The sequence below is a fragment of the Macrotis lagotis genome, chromosome 2, assembly GCF_037893015.1.
Source record: "Macrotis lagotis isolate mMagLag1 chromosome 2, bilby.v1.9.chrom.fasta, whole genome shotgun sequence".
NCBI lineage: Eukaryota > Metazoa > Chordata > Mammalia > Peramelemorphia > Peramelidae > Macrotis > Macrotis lagotis.
Genome location: NC_133659.1, coordinates 70783195 through 70805900, shown reverse-complemented (window position 1 = coordinate 70805900; position 22706 = coordinate 70783195). Strand labels below are relative to the sequence as shown.

General features: G+C 35.1%; 1 protein-coding gene and 1 long non-coding RNA gene across 5 annotated transcripts in view; one reads left to right on the top strand and one right to left on the bottom strand.

Moving 5' to 3' along the window:
- ASTN1 (astrotactin 1) overlaps window positions 1-22706 on the top strand; it is a 494085-nt gene that overhangs the window by 124515 nt on the left and 346864 nt on the right. The window lies entirely within an intron of this gene.
- Window positions 484-10013, bottom strand: LOC141511046 (uncharacterized). Its single transcript, XR_012475256.1, has 2 exons — window positions 9938-10013; window positions 484-652 (listed from the first exon to the last, which is right to left on the bottom strand). It is a non-coding gene; the product is annotated as an uncharacterized LOC141511046 (long non-coding RNA).

Below are 22706 nucleotides of genomic sequence, written 5' to 3'. Positions count from 1 at the left end.
CATCCCTTTCACATATCATCACATCTATGGCCCACGCTTTCAGGCAGGGCCACACCTATTATAGACTTACACTGATAAAAAATCATTCTTTTTTTTAAGTTTCAGGGAAAGAGAATTCAGCCCCATCCCCTCCACTTCACCATTATCTTGATTCTGATATTTAGAACCGCTTATGTCATTACAAAGTTATTCCTGAGTTCTAATAAAATTTGGTTTGTATTTTTTATTAAAACCATTTCAATTAAGTAAATATTTGTTGACTGGTTTCTACATACCTAACATTAAAGCAAGGTTCCATGCCCAGAGTGTCGGACTAAGATTTATAAAGACCTGTGGTCAAATACTTCCTCTGGCATTTCCCTACTATGTGACCCTGGGCAAGTTATTTAACCTCCAAAGTCTTAGTTACCTAATGTAAAACCCTACATCATAAGGTTCTTATGAGTTTCACATGAGATGTTTATCTTTATCAATACTGAAACATAATATTTTATATTGTGATTAAATACTTTGAATTTTGGATGGACTAAAAAATATCATACTAGTTCAGATTCATGACCCACCTTCCCGACCTTCTGTCTTCTGCCAGTTATCATCCAGGAATACATTTTGATTGATTGAAGATGGTAGTCCTTCAAAAATTATAACAGTCCTGAGAAAATAAACACATACATTTCATGATTCAGGCATCCATGCAACAGCTTTTCTTACCAATTCATCCTCTTTGAGTAAATTCTTCTTCATGCATTTATAGTTTTAGACCGCATCATTTTGTGGAGGAAAGAGCTCTAAAAGTTTATTGTCTGTTCTGTTACAAAGTATTTCCTGAATAAACTGTCTCTCTGATTGCATCTTTCAAGTTCAACTGGTCCTTTCTGGTTCTAGTCATACAGAATTGGAGGACAAACCTACCCTCACTAGTTTATCTTGATTTCAAAATTTTATATCTTTTTTTCTCATTTCCATTCTCGTAGTCTTCCAAAACCAAGAGGGACACATTTTAGTCTTCTCACAAAGATGTCTTTCTTCTATCCTTTTGATTACCTTTATTTTTTTCTTACCTCAGAACTAAATGGGTTCAGTTTTATAGAAGAAATCTGGAAGTGTGAAGTGGAGATAGAAATGGGGAGGGGACTGCCAAAAGGAGAGAGGCATGCAAATGAGTGCAATGAAGCAGCCATATATTGGGAGATATTGAATTGAACTGAATAATCTATATTCTTTTTTGTTTTTCTTTCTTCTCCCGCCAGAGTTGTAGTACATTGATCATTCTGGTGAAGTGGGGCAAATGTTACATTATCTTTGGATATAGGCCTCATATTCCTAAGTTTGTTTCAAGAAGTTTTAACTGTAGAGAGGGAGATAAGGTATAAATGAATGTCACATACTTAGAGAATAGCAGTTTATGATAAATTATACAATATAATCTATTGAGACTAGCAACATAACACTCTATGATAATAATGTCTGTAAGGCATTGTAAAATTTGCAAAGTAAATTGTATATATGTATATATATGATATACATATATATGTATATATGTATATATATACATATATATTGTGAAGGTTATATATATACATATATATTGTGAAGGTTAAATGAAATAACTGATATATATATATATATCAGTTATTTCATTTAACCTTCACAATAGTCATATAAGGGATGTGCTTGGTAATCATTGTTTCATAGACAAAGAAATTGAGACTCCAAGAGAAGTGACTCGCCCAGGGTCACACATACTAGCATATATCTTAGGCAATATTTGAACTCAAAACTTTCTGATTCCAAAGAAAATGCTTTAAATACTATACAATGTTGCCTAATAGGTAGCAGAGGTTATATTTGCAAAAGCAGTTACAGAGGGGAGAATTTAACATGTGAGATAAAATTATCAGAGAAGATTCATGGAAGAGTTGGAAGTGAAGCTGGATATTAATGGATGAGTAGGTAGAGTAGAAAGAGCAGACGTAGAATGAACTCGATTATGAAAGTGGAGGAACAACTCTGTCTGACAACTATGGTTGTGCTTGGAAGGGGAGAGGCAGTAAGACTTGTGGCTTAGCACAGTGCCTACTATGTAGCAGTTTATTGATTGTTGATTGATTGGTAGTATACTCTGATAGCAAAGACCAAGATTTATGAAAGCTGATAGCAGATACTAGGTCATTTTGTGGTCACTGTATAGGTAAATTGAGCATCCATCAAAAAATGGACATTTTATTGAACAACTAGCATATGAGATGACCATCTTAACCTGTATCATATCCAAAATGTACATGCAAGAAAGAAATAACTAACTATATACACACACACACATATATATAATATATATGATCTATATCTCTATAGATCTTGTGTATATATCTATAGATATACACACATGTATATACACATATATGATACACATAGATACATTAAATATGTATTTATATATATAAATACACATATACATAAATACAAATATATTTATATCTACATAAACACACACACATACACACACACACACACACACACACACACACACACACACGGCAGGAGCCAGATCCCATCTGAAACTTTCAGAAATGTGAGGTAGTGTGACTAGACTCTTCCTCATTGAGCATGCCAACTGCTATATCTCCATGATCAGCCTTGCCTCTAGCAACAAGGACTTAAGGCATGTCAAAGCACTTCTCTAAGTCTGCAGGTAGCTACCTGTGTAATGACAATAAAGATCTCGCTACTGACTTATGAGGCAGTGAATCTTAGGGCTGGCATTTGCCTTCCTTCTCCTTCTGGCAGTACCTTCCACTTCCATTCTCTGTTTCTAACTTCACCTCACACTTCCATGTTTTAAAGGAAAAATCATACAGGCCCTATTGTTCAGCTTCATCATTTCTGGCACCTGTTTGACCACTATTTTGCTTGATCCAAATCTGTGGTTTAGAGTAGGACTCTAGATCAGCACAAGGGGAGCCTTTAATCACAGAATGTCCCTGATTTTAACTGGAATACATTATATATTTTTTTTCTTTTTTGCTTAACATCTGAAAAATTATTGTGGGCTTGCACTCCATGGGATATCAGCAACCCAGAGGAATAACACCTATGAGGCAGGTGTTATTCAGAAATACAATGTATCACACAGAGAAAAAAGACAGAATTTTTTTTTTCTCAATCTAGCATGGAAGTGCATTTTTAAATATGATATTTTAATGTTATTATTGATATTTTTGCCTCTACATCATATTCATTTTATATAAATTCTAACCATTTACCTACCCAGAAAGTCATCCCATGTAACAAAGATTTGAAAAAGAAAGAGAAAAAAATGTGGTTCAGTAAAACATTAATGCATTAGTCTTTGTTAGAGTATATTAAATATTCCATATACATACTTTCCAATTTCTGCAAAAGTCTGTTTTCTTGATTACTCTCCATGGCTAAATTTGATCATTATTGTCAGACAGGTTTTGATTTCAGTTTTTTTTGGTCCTTCTGTTCATATTATTTTAGTGATAATTCATATAATTTTCCTGAATTTTCATCAGTTCACAATTCATAAAATTTTTCTAAGCTTCTCAGTGCTTCATGTTGGTTATTTCTCCCACATTAGTAATAAATGGTTGTATACATGCATCACAGTTCATTTGGTCATTCCCTAATTGATGATCACCTTTATTTCCTGTTTTTTTGACAATACTTTGTTTCTTTGCATGGGAAAATTTGGCTGTGGCATGAATTAGAAATGACCAAATCATAGATGGAGAAAAGCTGACAAACAAGAGAAGTCATGAGATCTTCTAAAAGGAAGATCAGAACGCACAGAGTGGGGGGTTACAATACATAAGTTTTTCAGGTTGGAATCAGGAAGACCTGAGTTCAAATGTTGCTTCAAATATTTCCTACTTTGGTACTTTGGACAAATAATTTAACATTTCTTAGTCTCAGTTCTCTCATTTGTAAAATGAGAGGTCATAATTCGATTGTCTCTATGGTCCTTTCCAACTCAAAGTATATGATCCAATGTCCTCCCTTCCCCACCACTCCAGAATTGAGATGCTTAGGTATAATTAACATAATAATATTATTTTAGAATTAATATAATGTATAAATTGACAAAAATCCTAATATAAAATAATAAAAATAAAGGAATACTAATTATATATTTAAATAGATACAATACATGTGAATAATATATATGTAATATAAATGGGTATCAAAATGATATTACAATGAAATTCATATAACACAAAACTTCCCTGATAGCCCTACTCTAATGCCTTTCACTGAATGGAAATGACTCAGAATCTAGGCTTCCTCTCACACTTCTGAAAGGATCTACTCCATTGGGAAGATGTTGGGAATGAACCTGATGGTATTTTGGGATTATGTCCTTAGAGAACTAGGTAAACTAAGTTTGGAGAGGTTTGGTCAATAGGTGATTTGTTGCTATACTATTATTATTAATGATCCATGACAACTTATGAAAGTACCTCCCAAAGGGTTTCAGGGATTCAACATGGAGGGAAAATCTATATCAATGAATTCTTGAATTTTTTGAAATACTTAACATTGCTTGCATTGACTTCCTTACAAATTTGCCTTGAGGATCGAAAAAGCTGATATATGTAAAACTCTGCAACCATCAAGCACCACATAAGTGAGCTGTGATGGTTATTTATTCATGCTCCTTTAGAAGCTGTGATGAGAAAGTAGCAGGGAAATGTGCCTTGGGAGGGATGCCATATCTTGTTACAGTTCCTACTTCAATTCTGATGCAATCATTTTGGGGAGCTGGTGGTATAAAACATGTGAGCAGAGGAAACCTATCCTTCCCCACGTTTGTACCATGGAGGGTTAGAGCAGACAATTCGGAGATGCATGGAAGGTAATTATGACCAAGTATTTGGTATATCAAGTAGTTGGGAAACCTTGCACAAACATTTTTCTCTTTTGAAAATCCTCTTCTGTTCTTTGGAGGCAGGTAGGTAGGAAGAGGAAAATAATCCTTATTATATTGGTGAGGAAATGATGAGCCCAGAATGCCTTGTTTGAGGTCGGCATGGCAGGTCAAAAGAATTGTCAATGGAACCTGCCAGCCATGAATTTCCACCTATTCATTAATATGAATTAGCCTAGGTGTTCTTTCAAAATGAGAAAATGGACATAGAGAATAAAAGAGAGTATAGGAACAAGCTGTTCCAAAATTCTTAGTGTGATTTTTAAGCTTTAACAGCTATTGTATCTAATATTAGATATTACAGCTATTAGATATGTTAGATAATAATACCTATCAGATGTTTATATCTAGTAGCTTTAATAGATTTAAACTTTAACAGCTTAAAACTGCAATAAAACATTTGGACATGTTGTATATACATACCCAAATGTAAATACAAATATAAATACATTCACCCTTCCTGCCTTCCTTCCTTCCTTTGTTTCTCTCTTTCTTTCTGTCTGTTTTTCTTTCTTTTCTTTCTCTTTCTTTTGTTTTTCTTTCTTTCTTTTTTCTTCCTTCTTTATCTCTTTTTTCTTCTTTCTTTTTTCTTTTTCTTTCTTGTTCTTGCTCTTTTATCTTTTTTCTATTTATTTGTTTTTCCTTTCTCTTTTATCTTCTTTTTAATCTTTCTTTCCTTCTTTCTTTCATTTGTCTTTCTTCCTTTCTTCTCTCTTCCTTTCTTGTTCTTTTATCTTTCTTCTGTTTCTTTTTTCTTTTGTTTCTCTTGCTCTTTTTTCTTCTTTCTTTCCATTATTTTTTTGCTTCTCTCTGTCTTTTTCTTTCTTCTTTCTTTTGCCTCTTTTCTTTCTTTCTTCCTATCTATCCATGCATAAAAGAATACAACCATATATGTATATATCCATATGTCTATGTAATACTTGTGGAGCATATACACCTCTATAGATGTATATACATATGAATAAAGTGTTGAAAAATAGAATGATTAAAGAGAATGCCATGAGAAATGAAAACAACTATCACTTAGAACTACTTGAAGATTATAGATTCTAGAACTGAAAGAAATTCCAAAAAGCATCTAATTTAGTCCTTTTACTTTATGAATGATGAAACTGAGGTCCAGATAGACAATAACATTTGTTAAAAATCACATGGCTAGTAACATAGATGCAAACCTATTTCTTCTCTGATCTTTTTTTTTTTAGTTTTTTTTACAAGGCAATGGGGTTATGTGGCTTGCCCAAGGCCACACAGCTAGGTAATTTTTTTTTTAAGTATCTGAAGCCGGATTTGAACTCAGGTATTCCTGACTCCAGGGCCGTTGCTCTATCCACTGTGCCACCTAGCCGCCCCCTTCTCTGATTTTAAAGTCAGTCCTCTTCCCATTTTGCCATTTGCCTACCAGACTAGCCCTTCTCATGCCTTAGCATTTTACAGATGAAAAATTTGAGGTATAAGTATTTAAGTGTATTATCTAAATCCTCATAGTTAGCTACAACATTTGGGCCTTGGTTCTAGGTCTTCTTTCATCCAGTGTTTTATTAACTATATCATGCTTTCCTTGTAGTACAAATGAAGGAAAAGTGTAAACTCTATCTAAGAAAGACAGAGACTATGGCAGCCTTTAAGAAGGTAAGAATCAGTCACTGAAAAATCATATTTTTAATCAGTGAAATAATTTATTGATGCTGAGACACCATTTACTTGGTGAACATATGTGGAGAATATTAATAGGCCTTAGATATTCAGTAAAGCTCTCTATTCTTGACTCTATAATCATAACATAAACACATGTGGTCCAGTAAAACATGACATTGTTTTAATAGCATTATGAATAAATAAATAGCATTCTGAATGCTTTAAATTATTCTCTGTGTGTTAATATTACTTCTGAGATTAAAAATAAAAGATGAAACCTTTGCTAGGATGGTAATAAAAAAAACTCTTTTTTTGTCAGTTTCTTAGGAGCTATGAAAATTCAACCTACATTTTCTGTTTCTGCTTGCTAATTGACTCTGCTTCTGACTCTCTTGCCCTTGCCATAATAGCTCAGCTGCTCTTTCACCTTAGAAATTCTCTCAGGACTTAGGTTTATCTCATCCTCAAACATCCTTACCCCATGATAGCCCCTTTCTCCTACTGTTGAATTCTTCTGTGACCATTATTTTGAAGAGGACCCCATGCCAACCAAACTCTATTGCACTCTTGGTTTTGTTACTGACTTTCTGGTGATTGAAACAATATCCCTTTCCTCATTACTAAATCCTACATTCCCTCTGTCTTCTGTCTCTTCCATTTAGAATATTCTCTTCTTGAGGGCTGGGATTGTGTTTAGGTTTTTTTTGGTCACATTTATATTTGTAGTAAATGCTTAATAATTAATATTGACTTGCCTTGCTGACTTGCCTTGTTGACTGACCTCCTCCCAAATAGTAAACCACAAGGTAGAATAAAATATTGACCACTGGTGACTATTAAATGTCTCATTATCTTTAGACAGTCAATGTGGTCAATTTTGTGGTCAAGGGCATCTCCCTTGGTACCTAGCACAATGTTTTATATACAGTAGGCACTTAATGAAGACACAACACAGGCTTCCTTTGTCAATCAAACTTTGAAGACCAACTTGTCTTTTTTTTTAGATTCCCTTGAAAGGACACTCACTTTCTCTTTTGGATAGCTTGAATTAGGAAAATTTCCCATAATAATGAACTATTTATTATGATTCCCATTTTCCAATTGAGGAACAAGGGGCAAACAAGGTCACACAGCAAAGTTAGATTTGTACTAATCTCCCTGACTCCATGACTATCTACTGTTCCAAGAACTTTCCCCTAAGGGAGAGAATATACTAGTAGTTAAAGGGGCTTTTGACTGTTCAAGAAGAAACCAACTGCAAATATTCCTTGACATTTGCCAACTTTTAACATCACAGTGAAGAGAGAGCTTCAACCTAGAATCTTGGATACCTTGTGCCAGCTTTATAAACTCTGGGCTGGGAGTCAAGGGAGGCGTTGTCAGCCTACTGGCAGCCTCTATTTTACAGTGTGTTCAGTAATTCTTTGAGCATGCTTGTACTTGTTGCTTCTTCTGGTTAGAGAGAAATCCTGATGTCCTAATTCATACATTTGCCAATTTTTGCTGTTTGTTAACTGCTCCCCTTCCCCACCCTCAGCAAAGCAGTCAGTCATTGAATCCCTGAAGAACACTGTCCATTTCTTTCTGGCACTTCCTGGCTTAAAAATTATTATAATTGTGATAACCATTTGCTATTTTAGAGGTTGAAGAGCTTTTATATTTGGGATTATTCAGTCATTTTAGTTGTGTTCGGTTCTCTGCAATTCCCTTAAGGATTTTCTTGGCAAAGATACTGGAGTAGTTGGTCATTTCCTTTTCCAGGTCATTTTGCAGGTGAGAAACTGAACCATATAGGGTTAAGTGATTTACCCAATGTCACACAGCTAATAAGTGTCTGAGGTCAGATTTGGACCCAGGAAGATGAATCTGCCTGATTCCAGGCCTCTGGTACTCTATATACTCTGCTGCCTAGTTGCCTTCAGCTTTTATGTTTGAGCTTCACAACAAACTTATGATGTAGGAATAATTTGTTAACTAATATTGTCATCCTTATTACACAGATGGAAAAATTAGAATGAAAAGAAATAAAATTATTTCCTTGCTCCTGATTACACATCTAGTAAAAGTCAAAACATAGGTCTTCCTTTCTTTAACTCCAGTGTTCTTTTCACTATATTACTCGGCCTTATTAGGCACATGCTGCTTGAAATCATATTCTTTCTGAGCAAAGTATTAAATTATCTCTTTTCTCTTAGCATTCAATTCAAGTTAAATTATATTAATTTTAATTAATGTATTTAAAAATTAATAAAATAGATTAATTAAATTAAATTAAAATAATTTATTAATTTTTCATATGGATAAGACTATGAAGCTACTGAGGAAAACTGGTTTTACATAGTATGCTCATAAGGAAGTTGCAATGTAGTATGAAGAGCAGCTAAACTAGTAACAATAGCTGCAGATACATAACATTTTAAGGTTTACAAAACATTTTAGAAATACTCTGGAAACATGGAAAGTGGGTATTGTTATTTATCCCTGTTTTAAATGTGAGCAAAATGAGACAGAAAAAGTTTAAGCGATCCAGCATCACACACATATTTGTCATCTGAGGAAAAATTGAACTTTGATCATCTGATTCCATTTTGTGCTTTTATCAACTAAGGTGCCTAGGAAACCAGTGTATCCCTATTTTACAGTTGAGAAAACTGAAGATTACAGAGGTTAAATGATTCAGGATCATGCCGCTATTACATATCTGAGGATAGATTTGAAATCAGCTTTCCTGATTCCATATCCAATTCTTTATCAACTTAGCTATCCAGTACACAAATAATTATGACACAAAGAACAAGGAAGTAGGTCCAAGAGAGAGAGTTCCAGGCAAACTGCCCAGTCTCCATAAACTATCATCATCCCCATTTCCCTGTATGTCTGGCCCTTTTAACCCCATCAGAGAAAGGGCCATGATGCTCGAGTCCAGGATGAGAATTTTGGAAGTAGACAGATGTTTCTTTCAGACCACCTCTGGCTTGACATTTTAACTTTCCCTTGTTCATAGTAACTCTGTCCATTTCAGCTCCAAATTTAACTCCACATCATCTGTTCCCCTTAGCTTCTCATTATGAGTCAGACAGTGCTTTCCAAACCAAGAGAACAGCAAAATAGAAGGTTTTTAGAAAATGTGCCTCTGTGCAAGAGAAAAATCATTCCACATGGCTTGGGGCTTCCTTTTCTGATAATAATAATACAGTACTTAGCATTTATATGGTGCTTTTCATCTTCAAAGCTCTTTACCAATATTATTTAATTAATCCCATCAACATTCCTGAAGGGAGGGAAGGGTCTTTATCATTCTTTTGCAGCCAGGGAAACTGAGGTATAGGGGTGAAGGGGATTAATTCATACCATGGAGTCAGTCTACTTGACAGATGCAAGTGTGTCTGATTCCCTGGGCAGTGTTCTTATTGCTCAAATCTATGCATCACTGGCTATGTTAACTTAAAAACACATGCCTACTGTGTTGATGTCTTTTCTTTTTATGTCATAATCATCTCCAACTCATCCCACTGCATACAGAACCATCCCTTGTGACAAAAAAAAAAGTGATTGTATAAAGACATCTGATATAGCAACCTTGTCTGACCAAGTCTACAATATTCAGTATTAGTAATTTCTTTTCTCTCTGCTGTGATGGGAGATGTGATTCCATTTCTTTTCTCAAGGATTGATGCTGGGTTTGTTGTTTTGTTCTTATTTTATTGTTGCTTTTATTTTATTTTTCTTTTTGTTCATAGTTCAATTTCTTTGTAATCAGTCAACTAGTGAATTAACAAGCATTTATTAAGCATTTACTGTGTGTACTAAGTTCTGTGGAAGGCACTGGGGAGGAAGTGGGAGAGAGAGATGAGAGAGAGAGAGAGACAAAGAGACAGAAAAAGAGAAAAAGAGAGACACCGAGAAAAACAGAGATAGAACAGAGAGAGAAAGAGAAACACTGTGTTTCTCAAAGAGTCTTACACCAATGTAGTCATTATGTATCATGTGAATTTGCTTCTCTTGGAACAGCTTGTCCCACATTTCTCTTAATTCTTCCTAGTTGTCATTTCTTAAAACATAACACCAATCCATTACATTCTTATGCCATCTTTTTACAACAGTTCCTCTACTGATGGGATTCCAGTTTGTTTCTAATACTTTCCTACCAAAGACACTGATACATGAATATTTTTTAATCCATTTCCCCTTTCTGATTTGGCTTGTGACATAAATTCAGTGTAAAATTGCTCCAACAAAGAGTAGTAGTTAATTACTTTTCTTTCATATTTTTCAAATTGATGCACTATTTATTTCCCAGTTTCAGCAGTAGTGAAATGTCAATTTACAAGGAATGAGGTGAAACTTCAGTTGTTGTTTTATTTTATTAACCTTATTGAAAAGGATTTTCACATGAATATGACCTTTAGGGCCTTTAAAAAAAAATGAGTGTTATCTTTTTTTTTCCCTTTTAGGTTTTTGTGACTTGCCCAAGGCCACACAGCTAGGTAACTTAAGTGTCTGAGGCTGGATTTGAACTCAGGTCCTCCTGACTCCGGGGCCAGTGCTCTAACCATTGTGCCACCTAGCTGCCCCCTGTGTTATCTTTTCTTAAAGATTTTTCTATATCCATTAAAACAATAATGTAGTTTTCAATATTTGTTTTTATTTCATAATATTTTAGAATGTAACTATTTTGATTATTTTCTTGATGTTTGACCAATCTCTAATCTCTGATGTGAATGTAATTTATATTTGTAGTGAATTATTTTCTCAATATATTTCTGTACTTTCCATGTGAGCATTTTATTTATTTATTTATTTTTGCTTCAATAGCCATTAGTGAGACTGTCTTATAGTTCTCTTGCTCTGTATCATATCTCCTTTATTTGGGTATTGTGACTATATTTACTATGTGAAAAGATTTTAGTAGGGTACTTTCTGTCTGTAAGTTGAGAATTTTTTTAAACAGATTATAAATTGGTCCCCAAGGTTTTTTTTTTTAAGTATAATTCACTTCTAAATCCATCTAGTTAAGGATTTACACCTTTCCATTGCTCTTTGACAAGTCATTTTATGACGGTCAATTTATTTTCTGAGATTGGGTTACAATCTCTATCTTTTGTTAATTTCAATATTTGATATTTCAATTCTAATTTATTTTGAAACCTTCAATTTTGTTAACATGTAATTTGTATATAATAATTTCTGATAATTCTTTTTTATTTCCTCTTTATTGAAAATTCATTTCATTCTTTTTTGTTTTGCTGATTTGATTTTCCACACTTTTTCCCCCTTGATAAGATTTAGTAACTATCTTTGACTGGTTGTTCCAGAAGAAAACAGTTCCTAAAGGACTTATGATAAAGAATACTCTCCATCACAAAGACAGAGCTGATGGTATCTGAATACAGATTGCAGAATTATTTTTTTCTTCAAAAAAAGAAGGAAAACAATTTTTAAGTTTGTTGATCAGTTCTATGGTGTTTTTATTTTCAAGTTTATCTATTTCTTTTAAATTTTGAAGATTTCATCTTTTTGTAATTATCCATTATTCTAATCTATTTCAAATTAATCTTCTTCCTGATTGTGTGCTCAGATCTTTGATCCTCCATTTTTCTTTTTTCTTATTAATATCTTTGAGACATGAAAAATTTACCTGTTGGGGATTTCATTAACTAATCTTACAAGTTTTGACATGTTTTTTCAATATTATCATTATATTCAATATAATTTATTACTTCTTGCAGTAGATAGAGTACTGGCCCTGAAGTCAGGAGGACCTGAGTTCAAATGGGCCTCAGACACTTAATCATTGCCTAGCTGTGTGGCCTTGGGCAACTCACTTAACCCCATTGTCTTACAAAAAACAAAAACAAAAATAAATACTTCTTTGATTCTTTGGACCCAGTGATGATTCTAGAATTTTATTTACTCTCTTCATTTAGTTTTCTAACATTTGCTTATATTTTCTTTCTTTAGTATTTTATTGATTTAAGGTATATAATGCAGTGTGGTATGTAGTAGGAGTTATTAGTAGAGGGTGAGGGTGTCTGATCCTGCTTTGTCCCTACCCTTGTAATGTGATGCCCCTTACTTTTTGAACCTCTTTTTTACCCTTTATAATAATTTTCTCATCCTCAACTGTGAGTTAGCACCAAAATACATGGCTTACTTTTGATGAAACTGATGGTTAGTACACTACCTTTTTCAAATTGTTTGATTTGACCATTCATTTTCTACATTAGAATATGACAGGTTACAAAATGGCTTGGTTATTCCCACTTGTGACTAAAAGAAACTTGGCATGACAAAGGTACATATTCATTTCAATTCAAATTATCAAAAATTTCAGTTCTGCCACTGTTATTTTACTCCACTCAACATTCTAAGCTATCATTGTCAGAGAAAAGTTACAAATCTGGGTGAGTCATTTTCTGAATTGGTAGGGTCAATGCATCCTTAAACTCTTATTTCCCAAGTTAAGACAGGTTTTTTTTAAGGAAAAGGGAGAGTTTGTATTTTTCTCTATACTTGTGACATTCAAAGCTTTTAGATCCATAGTATTATGGATAGAATTGCCAAAGTGTGATAATGAGAAACCTTTGCTATATAAAGGGCAATGAGGTTGATCACCACCTTCACCATCTTTTCATTTCTGCCAGAGGACTTTCATAGGAAGAAGAAACTTCTAAATTCCCTTTTTACCCTTAAAAGTAGAAAACATCAGACAAATATCCAATTTCCATATAAGCTGGTACAGTTATGATTATGGGTGCTTAGAGAGTATCTGGATTAGAAGATATGGAGGATTCAGGGAAAGGGGTAGAGTGTGATTTCCTAAGGCACTTATGAGTTGCCCCTTTTATTCTGCTAACCACCTTGCTACGTGTGTTGCTTGGCAGATAAAAGAATGTGACTGATACCTTGTACAATAGGCCTCTGATAAATGTTGAAATAATCCCTGTGAAAAATCAACCCATGAATATTGTTGGTAGAGGAAATTCTAGTATGGGAAACCTTACCATTATCCAGGAGTAAAATAAAGCATGTACTTCCTTCCAGGTACAACTCTCATTAGTCATAATATTTTTGTAATTCTCCTATAGCTCCCATACCAGGCTGTCAAATGTCTTTACAGATCAACAAGAACTCATTTATTATTTTTTTTCCCCCAGTGGATACCGAATAGTTTTATTCTGCACATAGAAGCCACTAAAGGATCTGGCCTGTGGGCTTGTTGAGGATGCATCACAACTATATGACTCTGCACATCAACACTGGGGGTTGGGGGGGGGGGAGAACAGATCATTCTAGCCAGTCACAAGATTAGGTCTTCCAATAAAGGACCAAATGATCAGGTACCATCTCTGATAAGACAATTTGAAAGAAGCAGTGAGAACAACACAGAAAAGTGGAAGAGAGAAGGGTGGAGTTAAGTGGCAGAGCCCCCATCCCCAGAATAAAACTGGTCTACTACTTGGTGCTGCCCATTCTTTGGAGGACTTCTACAGAGGTGACTGTCGCTTACTAGCTCTGAGGCTTCATGGTCATGGAGCTTACTTGGCCTAAAGGGTTCTCAAGTTCCTTCCAGCGAATTCAGCCTTGCTGCCCACTTCTTCCTCAATTCTGAGAAGTTGGTTATACTTGGCCAAATGCTCAGATTGGCAGGAGGCCCCAGTCTTGATCTGCCCAGTGCAGAGATCCACCACCAGGTCTGCAGTGAAGGTATCTTCAGTCTCCCCAGAATGATGGGGAAACCATTACTCCACACACATTGGACTGAGCCAGCTTGCATGTCTGGAGAGATTCAGTCATGGGGCCAATCTGGTTCACTTTGAGCAGGAGGCATTTGCAATCTTTCTCATTCACAGCCTTTTCAATGGGCTTGAGATTGGTCACTGTGAGATCATCCCCTACAACCTAGATGCTTGCAGTTTCAGTAAAATTCTTCCAAGCTGCCCAATCATCCTGGTCAAAGGGATCTTCAGTAGACACCACTGGATAGTCCCTGACGAAGCTCTTGTAAAGGTCCCCCAAGCTCGGCAGGTGAGATGTATCTTCTGGTATCATCAGGAGACTTGAATTCCAAGTCATATTTCCCAGACTGGAAGAATTCAGAGGCAGAAACATTCATGCCAATTACAGCCTGGTCAGTATAGCCAGCCTTGCCAATCACTTCCTTCAGCAGCTCCAGAGCTTCTTTATTCCCCAGGATGTTAGGAGCAAAGCCACCTTCATCTCCTGCATTGGTGGCATCCTATCCATATTTCTTCTTAATCACATTCTTCAGGTTGTGGTAGACCTCAGCTCCAATGTGCATGGCCTCCATGAAATTTGATGCTCCAACAGGGAGGATCATGAGTTCCTGAACTGCTAGCTTGTTAGCAGCGTGGAAGCCACCATTGATCACATTGAAGGCTGGAACTGGCAGGATGACTTCTTCATTGCCTGCAAGATCAGCAATATGGAAGAAAAAGGAGACACCTTTCTCAGCAGCCCCGACCTTACAAACAGCCAGAGACACTCCCAATATGGCATTTGCTCCAAATTTGGATTTATTCTCAGAGCCATCCATCTCTATCATCAATTTTTCAATCTTCTCCTGCTCCATGACATTCAAGTTTCTTGCTAATCAGGGTTGGGGTAATAGTTTTATTGATGTGCTCAACCACTTTTGAGACACCTTTCCCCATATAGCAGGTTTTATCACTGTCTTGTAGCTCCAGGGCTTCATGGATGCCAGTAGAAGCCCCACTGGGCACAGCAGCTCTGAAGAGACCTTTTGAAGCATAGAGATCAACTTCAATGGTGGGGTTTCCATGAGAGTCAAAGTTCTCTCTTGCAATGATCTTCAAAATTGAAATATTGAATTTCTGGATGGGGATTGCTCCAGAGAACAGAGGCAAAGGGCCATTTATTATTTTATTTATTATTTTAAAAGGCTCATTTTCTATACAGGAAAAATATTCTAAAGCACTGACTTCCATAAGACAAACAGCAAATAGTGTCCTGGATCCTATGCCTTAGTAAGGAGACTGAGGTCTAGGAAAGGAAGCTTATGATTCTTGCCTGACACTTTATAAACCTAATGTGCAACAATTCAGAAGTAAAGGAAGAGAAGAGATGAATGTGTCCCTCTAGAGGGTTAAAAATTTGGATCTTTCTTGTATTCTAACTTGGTATTTTTAATGAGTTGAGAAAGGTTGGTCCAGGGCAGGCTATAATTGCTGACACAGGTATGTATGAGCACACATATAAAGACAGACAGACACAGATTTTTTGCATATGCATAGAAGACATTTAGATTATATGTTGTGACCACTCCTCTAGGACAGAGATGATGTAGAAGGAGAAAGAAGAAGAGGAAAGAAATGATCACTCCCATGTTGACAGGATTAGCCAGTAAAATTTTACTGCATCTTATGTCATTCTCTTTTATGTAAGAAGTGTGACTCCTATAAACTAAATTCTTATATGTGGGTATGGAGGTGGTGGCAGGTGAATGGAAAAAAGAAGTTTGAATCTGTGATTTTATTTTCATAAGGGTCACCTAGATTAGAAACTTTCCACATTTGTAAGTCAGATGCTCATCTCAGAATTAGTTAGGAGCATTGAGTGGTGAATTAACTTGCCTAGGTTCACCCAGCCAGGATGTGTCACAGGCAGACTTGAATATAGATCTTTTTTCCTCCAAGGTCAGACCTCTATACATCTTAAATTTCTAAAGGACAAGGTCCAGTTAGTGGTGTAGTTATCAACAAGTCCCCCCATACTGCCCTTACACATGTAAACCACATGGATCATAATAAGAAATAGAAGGAATCTATGTGACCATATTCTACATATCCAAGGCAGCTCAAAATTGGAGTTTCCAAATGGTGAGTTCCTTTCTTCTTAGTTATCTCTGCTTCATCTGGGGGCACTAAGTGGTGTGGGTGGGGCTACATCTACACATTTCTCTAAAATCAAAAAGCATCAATATGTTCATTTTAACAGTATGTTAAAAGCCTGCTTTTTTCTACTAGTGGGCAGGACTACTGGAATATCATTATAAGAATTCAGCATGTCTGCATTTTCAAAGCCATTCCAGGGTTGTTTGCTCTTTTTTTTGAAGTGTATTATTAGGGCTGTCACTTGTTTTAAATGCTTAATGAATGATATTTTGTTGCTTAAGGCTTTTTCAGTAAAGGGCATGATTTTATAAATTGAATAAATAGAGTTATGGCAAATAATGAAAAATCTTTTAGGAAAGCATCATGGAACACCAGCTGACAGCTGACTTCATTTCCACAGTTTTTCATATGGTGCAATTTCATTACTATCACCATCATCTTCAGTGACTTAAATGAATTCTGTATCCACATTGCATTAAGCACTACACAAATATGCAAGGATATCGAAGGATAATAACCCAACCCAAGAGCTTGCTACTGCCTGAAATATAATCATTAAAAAAAAAATCTAACTCCAGCTTTTTTTTGGGGGGGGGGCTGTACTATGCTATACTCACAATTAAATATCCTACCGAAACCTTTACTCTTCTTCATTGTATTCATTTGCATGGCTTGAATAAACAAAATAGGATAGTTAATAATGATAATATGATAATAATAATAGCTAAGCTTTTTATATGACACTTTAACAAAGAGGTATATATGATATCCCATTTGCTTTTCACAACCCAGTGATATGGTTATCCTCATTTTATAGATAAAGAAAAAAGAGACTGGCAAAGCTTTGTTAAGGTATCCAGTCCACTAACATGAATCTTGATTAAATGATAAGAGGTAGTATGGTATAATTTATAGACCCGTATACTTGCAATTAAAATGTGGGGTTCAGTGCTTGCTATTTACTATGGAGCCGATTGCCCATTGATTCCAGGAGAGCAAGAGTCTCATCTAATCTTTGAAACTCATCCAGTCTATAAAACAATGTTCTCTTCATAACAGGGCACTTATTAAAAATGCCTTGAATTGAATTGAATTTTGTGATTTTGGCAAGTCTCTTAACTGATCTGCCTTGCCTATTCCTAATCTATTAAAAGTTGATTAATCTTTTTTTTTTGTAAGGCAATGGGGTTAAATGGCTTGCCCAAGGCCACACAGCTAGGTAATTATTGAGTGTCTGAGGTCAGATTTGAACTCAGGTACTCCTGACTCCAGAGCTGGTGCTCTATCCACTGTGCCACTTAGCTGCCCCAAAAGTTGATTAATCTTGTGCTTCCTTCATAATGTATTCATGGGACCATGTATGCATTGCATGTGTGCATGTAAAGTGCTATATACATGAGAATTGGTTATAGTAACCATATAATTATATTTTCCCTACCACAAGTAGAAAAGGGAAAGAGATGGTAGACTTACATGGAGGTCAATTGTAGTGTATGCATATATCATCTATAATATGCATTTTATGTATGTTTTATATACTATTGTATATGACCATATATTAATATATGCCCATCACAATTAATATGTGCCCATCACAAAGGACATATTTAATAAAAACTTGATTATAGGTTGATATTACAGATTTGCACATATTATCTCAGAGCCCCATATGTTGCTATATGTTACTATTATTTTCATTTCGCTGATGAGAAAACTCGAGACTCAGAAAATTTAAGACTAGCCATGATCATACAATTCTTAGGCATCTTGAGGGAGGGCTTGGACTTGACTATACTTCTTCCTGGCTCAAAGTCCAGCACATTGACTAGCCTGTTTTATCACAGTTCGAGTCTTCTTTGCTTCTTCCTTCTTGAATTAGAATAGATAATGAATACAAGAAGGAATTGTACTTTCTTTAGGGTAAAGAAAACTCTCTACCAACTGTAGCTCTCAATCATTTATGACTTTGTAGAGACATCTTAGAGAATTGCTTAAAGCAGAAGGCAGAATGCGAAATGAGGAATGCAAAGTTTGTATTCAGTGTCTGTGGAAGAATTTGAAGCCAGATCTTCCTTGCTGTAATCCTACTACTCCATCCACTAATTGGTGCTACCTATATTTTAATAATTTAAATAGGATATAAAAATAGAACAAACTGAGACCATAGCACCCATCAAGAATCTGTACTTGCTTTCAGGGTAAGAAGATCTGAATTAATATGCTGATTTTCATAAGCTGCATAAAGCATGCATACAAAGTATGAATTCATAACATGATTATATACTGATTTATTCCTTTTTTGCCAGCCTGTTTTCATGTGTATAGAATTATATTATAAAACCAATGGAATTTTTGGGAAGTGGGGGATACATAAAAATCAAGTCTGGAATTCTTTCAATACAATAATTCTTGTTTAATTTTTAATTATACCAATACAGGAGATTATATTCAGTATATTGAGAATGGATATTGCTTAATGGGAATGTATATTCTTGTCTGATAAAATATGCATTATTCATAGAAAAAAATAATCTTGCATGAAGGGGTATCTGGTTCTTTAAGAGACAGGAACCTCCTGCATTGGAGTAGCTTTGATAGTGGTTTTGATTTGTTGCCCAAAGTGCACTCAATCTCATTTAATATTAATAGGAGTCAAGCCAGATTCTACCATGACCCTTAGCAATGATAACTCAATGAATGGATCTTTTAAGAGATTTGGGATGAGTAGCCAATCAGTTAGAAGTGGGTCACAAGAATGAGCTATCTCATTAACATAGATCTATCTACCTGTGGGTTTTGGCAAATTGAGTGGGGGGATGAATGTTAACATTTTACAAGAAAGTCCAGAAAATTTTTTTTTGTCAGTTTGATTTCTCTTTTATCCTATATGCTTTCTTAGTTGTTGCATATTGCCTTTTCTCAAAATGTCGTTCTTTTTTTGTCTCAGCATTTCTCTCTCTTTAGGATTTTTTTTTCTTAATCTGCATTAACCTCTATAATTCTTCATTGCAGCAAAAAGGTAACAGGAATTTATGTTAGTACCAAACTGAAGAAAACACAGAACTAAACTGAAATGTTTTGTCTGGCAGATCTCAAGACCTTGGTATTTCCCATACCCTTGGTTTTTAAAATCCTTAGTAATTTGATTCCAAACTGTCTTTCTGACCTCATTATAAACCATTCTCCATCCCACCAAATTGTCCTTCTCTCTGTGCTTTATACACTGTACTACATTGCACTGGCTAACTCATACTCTGCATTTCCTCCCTTCTCATCTCTGCCACATCTCACACCACTTTCTCCATGAAGTATTTTATTTTTCCCCCTTTTTTGTTTAGGTTTTTTTTTTTTTTGCAAGGCAAATGGGTTTAAGTGGCTTGCCCAAGGCAACACAGCTAGGTAATTATTAAGTGACTGAGGTCGGATTTGAACTCAGGTACTCCTGACTCCAGGGCTCGTGCTCTATCTATTGCACCACCTAGCTGCCCCCCACCATGAAGTATTTTCTGACCTGTCCAATGCCCTCTCTTCCTAACTAGAATTAAATTATATATATATATGCATATATATAAATAAGTGTATATTTATAATTGTATAAATCATAATTCTATAATTCTATAGCATTATATATTTATGTATAATATTTAACTGTCATATTTATTTATATATACTTATATATACATACTTAATATTTAGCTCCATTTATTTTGTTTATTTATTCCATATACTCCATATACCACATGTTCTTTCCTCTGATAAAATGTATGCTCCTTGAGAGTTGAGATTATTTCATTTTTTGCCTGTGTATCTCAACAACCTAGCACAGTGTCTGGCACTCACTAAGAACTTAAATGCTTGTTAAGTGATCTATTAAAAGAGAGGACCTCTCACACAGCATAATCCCACATGCCCAGCAGTAGTGATAGAAATGATGAACTTCCTGGTAATAGCAAAAAGTTTGGGGAAAAAACCTCTTAAATTCATTTTTTTCAAAACCTGGTGGCAGCATATCCTAATTGCAGGTTCAGTTCTTTCAAGAAGAAATACATTATTGCATTCTAAGTTTTTAAAATTGAAGCTATAAATGAAGACAGATATCATAGGAGGGATGAATTGAGACATGAACACAAAGTGTGTTGGTGGGAAAAGAATTGATTTTTATCTTGACCACACTAAAGTCTATATTGGTCTCCATTAAATTCCTATTAGCTTTATATCAATTCCTGAAAATATTCTTAAAAGTTTTATTAAAAGGATTGTTTGTAAACCTCTACTAAAGGAAGTGTTGACCCCAAAATGTCTGAATGGCTTCATCAAGGGAAGATTACACCCTTTATTTCCTTTTATTTTCTTTACCTGCAAAGTCATTAACCTCTCTAGGGCTCAGTTTCCTCATCTGTGAAGAAGAGTTAGACTAGGTAGTGTCTTTGAGTCCCCTTTCATCTCTGAAACTGTGATTCTATTAAATTGGCAGCGAAAGTCAGTACTGGAGATTTAATTTGCCTATATTTTAGAAAAAGGTTTTGATGAAGTCTGAAAAATATGATGAAGAAAGTGAAATAGAGGACAGTTCACTTAAGTTTCTTGGTTTCTTGAATGACTTAATTTTAAGAATAATTGTCAATGGCTCAATGTCAGCTTTAGATGGAGTCTTTAGTGGCCTACCCCAGGGATCAGTCCTTGCCTATAGTTACATTTCTTTAGAGTTATTTGCTTAAAGGCATAGTTGGGATGCTTATCAGATTTAAAGATGACACACAAAGCTAGAAGAGATAATTAACTTATTAGATGACCTACTAGGACATCTGGCTAAATCTAATGAGATGAAATTTAATAAAGATTTATATAAAGTCTCATATTAAAATGAACTACACAAATACAAGATGGGAAAGACATGGGAGGATATTAGTCAACATTTTGATATATCAAAAAAAAAAATACCCACAGTCTTAGACTAGAACAGGGGAGATAGCATTCATGCTCTTCTCTGGCCAGTACTGGGCAGTTTGGAATATATTCAATTCTGTGTGACATATTTTTGGAATGGAGTTGATAAACTGAAGATTATCCACAGGTGGGCAAAGGAGCTTGAGTTCATGTTCTAGATGAATCATTCTAAGGAATTTACACTGATTTACCAAAAAGTTTAGTAGGGATATGGTAGCCATCTCTAAATATTTCAAGAGTTTGGTAGAAGAGAGACTTGATTTATTTACTAAATAACCCTAGGAACAATGCAAGGAATTTATAATGAATAATGTTGATAATAATAAAGTTTTAGAGCTGATTCAAAGAAAGGCTTCCTAAAACCTAGATTTGTCTAATAGAAGAGGTGTTACAGTAGCACCATTACGTGAAGACATCAAGCAAAAGTCAAATGACTATTTCTAGTCATTTGACTCCTTTTTGTCTCCTGGTTTCCATGCTGCCTGCAAGACTCAGCTTTAATTACATTTTCTGAAGGAGGCCTTTCCTGATCTCTCCTCTGCCACCCCACCCCCCTCACTCCCAATTCTAGTTCACTTCTGGGAGATAGCATGTCTTCCATTTCAATCCCAAATCTAGTATCTAGTATCTCTGAGATTATTTCCAACATACCCTGTATTTTACATGTTGTAGTACATAGATATTTGGAAGATATATTGCCTCCCAGAATGTGAACTCCTTGAAAGTAAGAGACTCTTTTTATCTTTCTTTTTATCCTCAGTATTTAGCACAGAATTGGCTCTTAGTCTTTAATAAATGTTTGTTATTATTTTACAGCACAAGGTTATTCATTTGCGAAATGTCATCTAAATTAGATATTCATTCCATGAGTAAGGATACAGAGATTAGAGTAGCACCTCAGAATTAAGTAAAATAGACCTTATAAAGGGGGAGGGAAGAATATAGCAAATTGAGGGTTGTTTTCATTTATTTTGACTTACTCCTCCATCACTACCACCACCTTCATCATGTCATCCACAAGAATACCAATAACAAGCCCCAACAAAAGACTAAAAAGAATTTGAGCTTTAAATTGAAATGGTAACGGTTGGTAATCTATAGGAGGGAATTGAAACCTGTTTTGTGCTCATAATCCCCCTTTCTTCTTTTCATCCTCTGATTTCCCTTCTGCCTTTTCTTTAATCTTTACCCTAGTCCTGGGGCTATGTTGAAGAAGGGTGGGCATTGAGAAAACTTAAATCTCAGGAGTTCATTCACCTTCTCATATTGGTTATACTGAGACCACACTAGGAGCACAA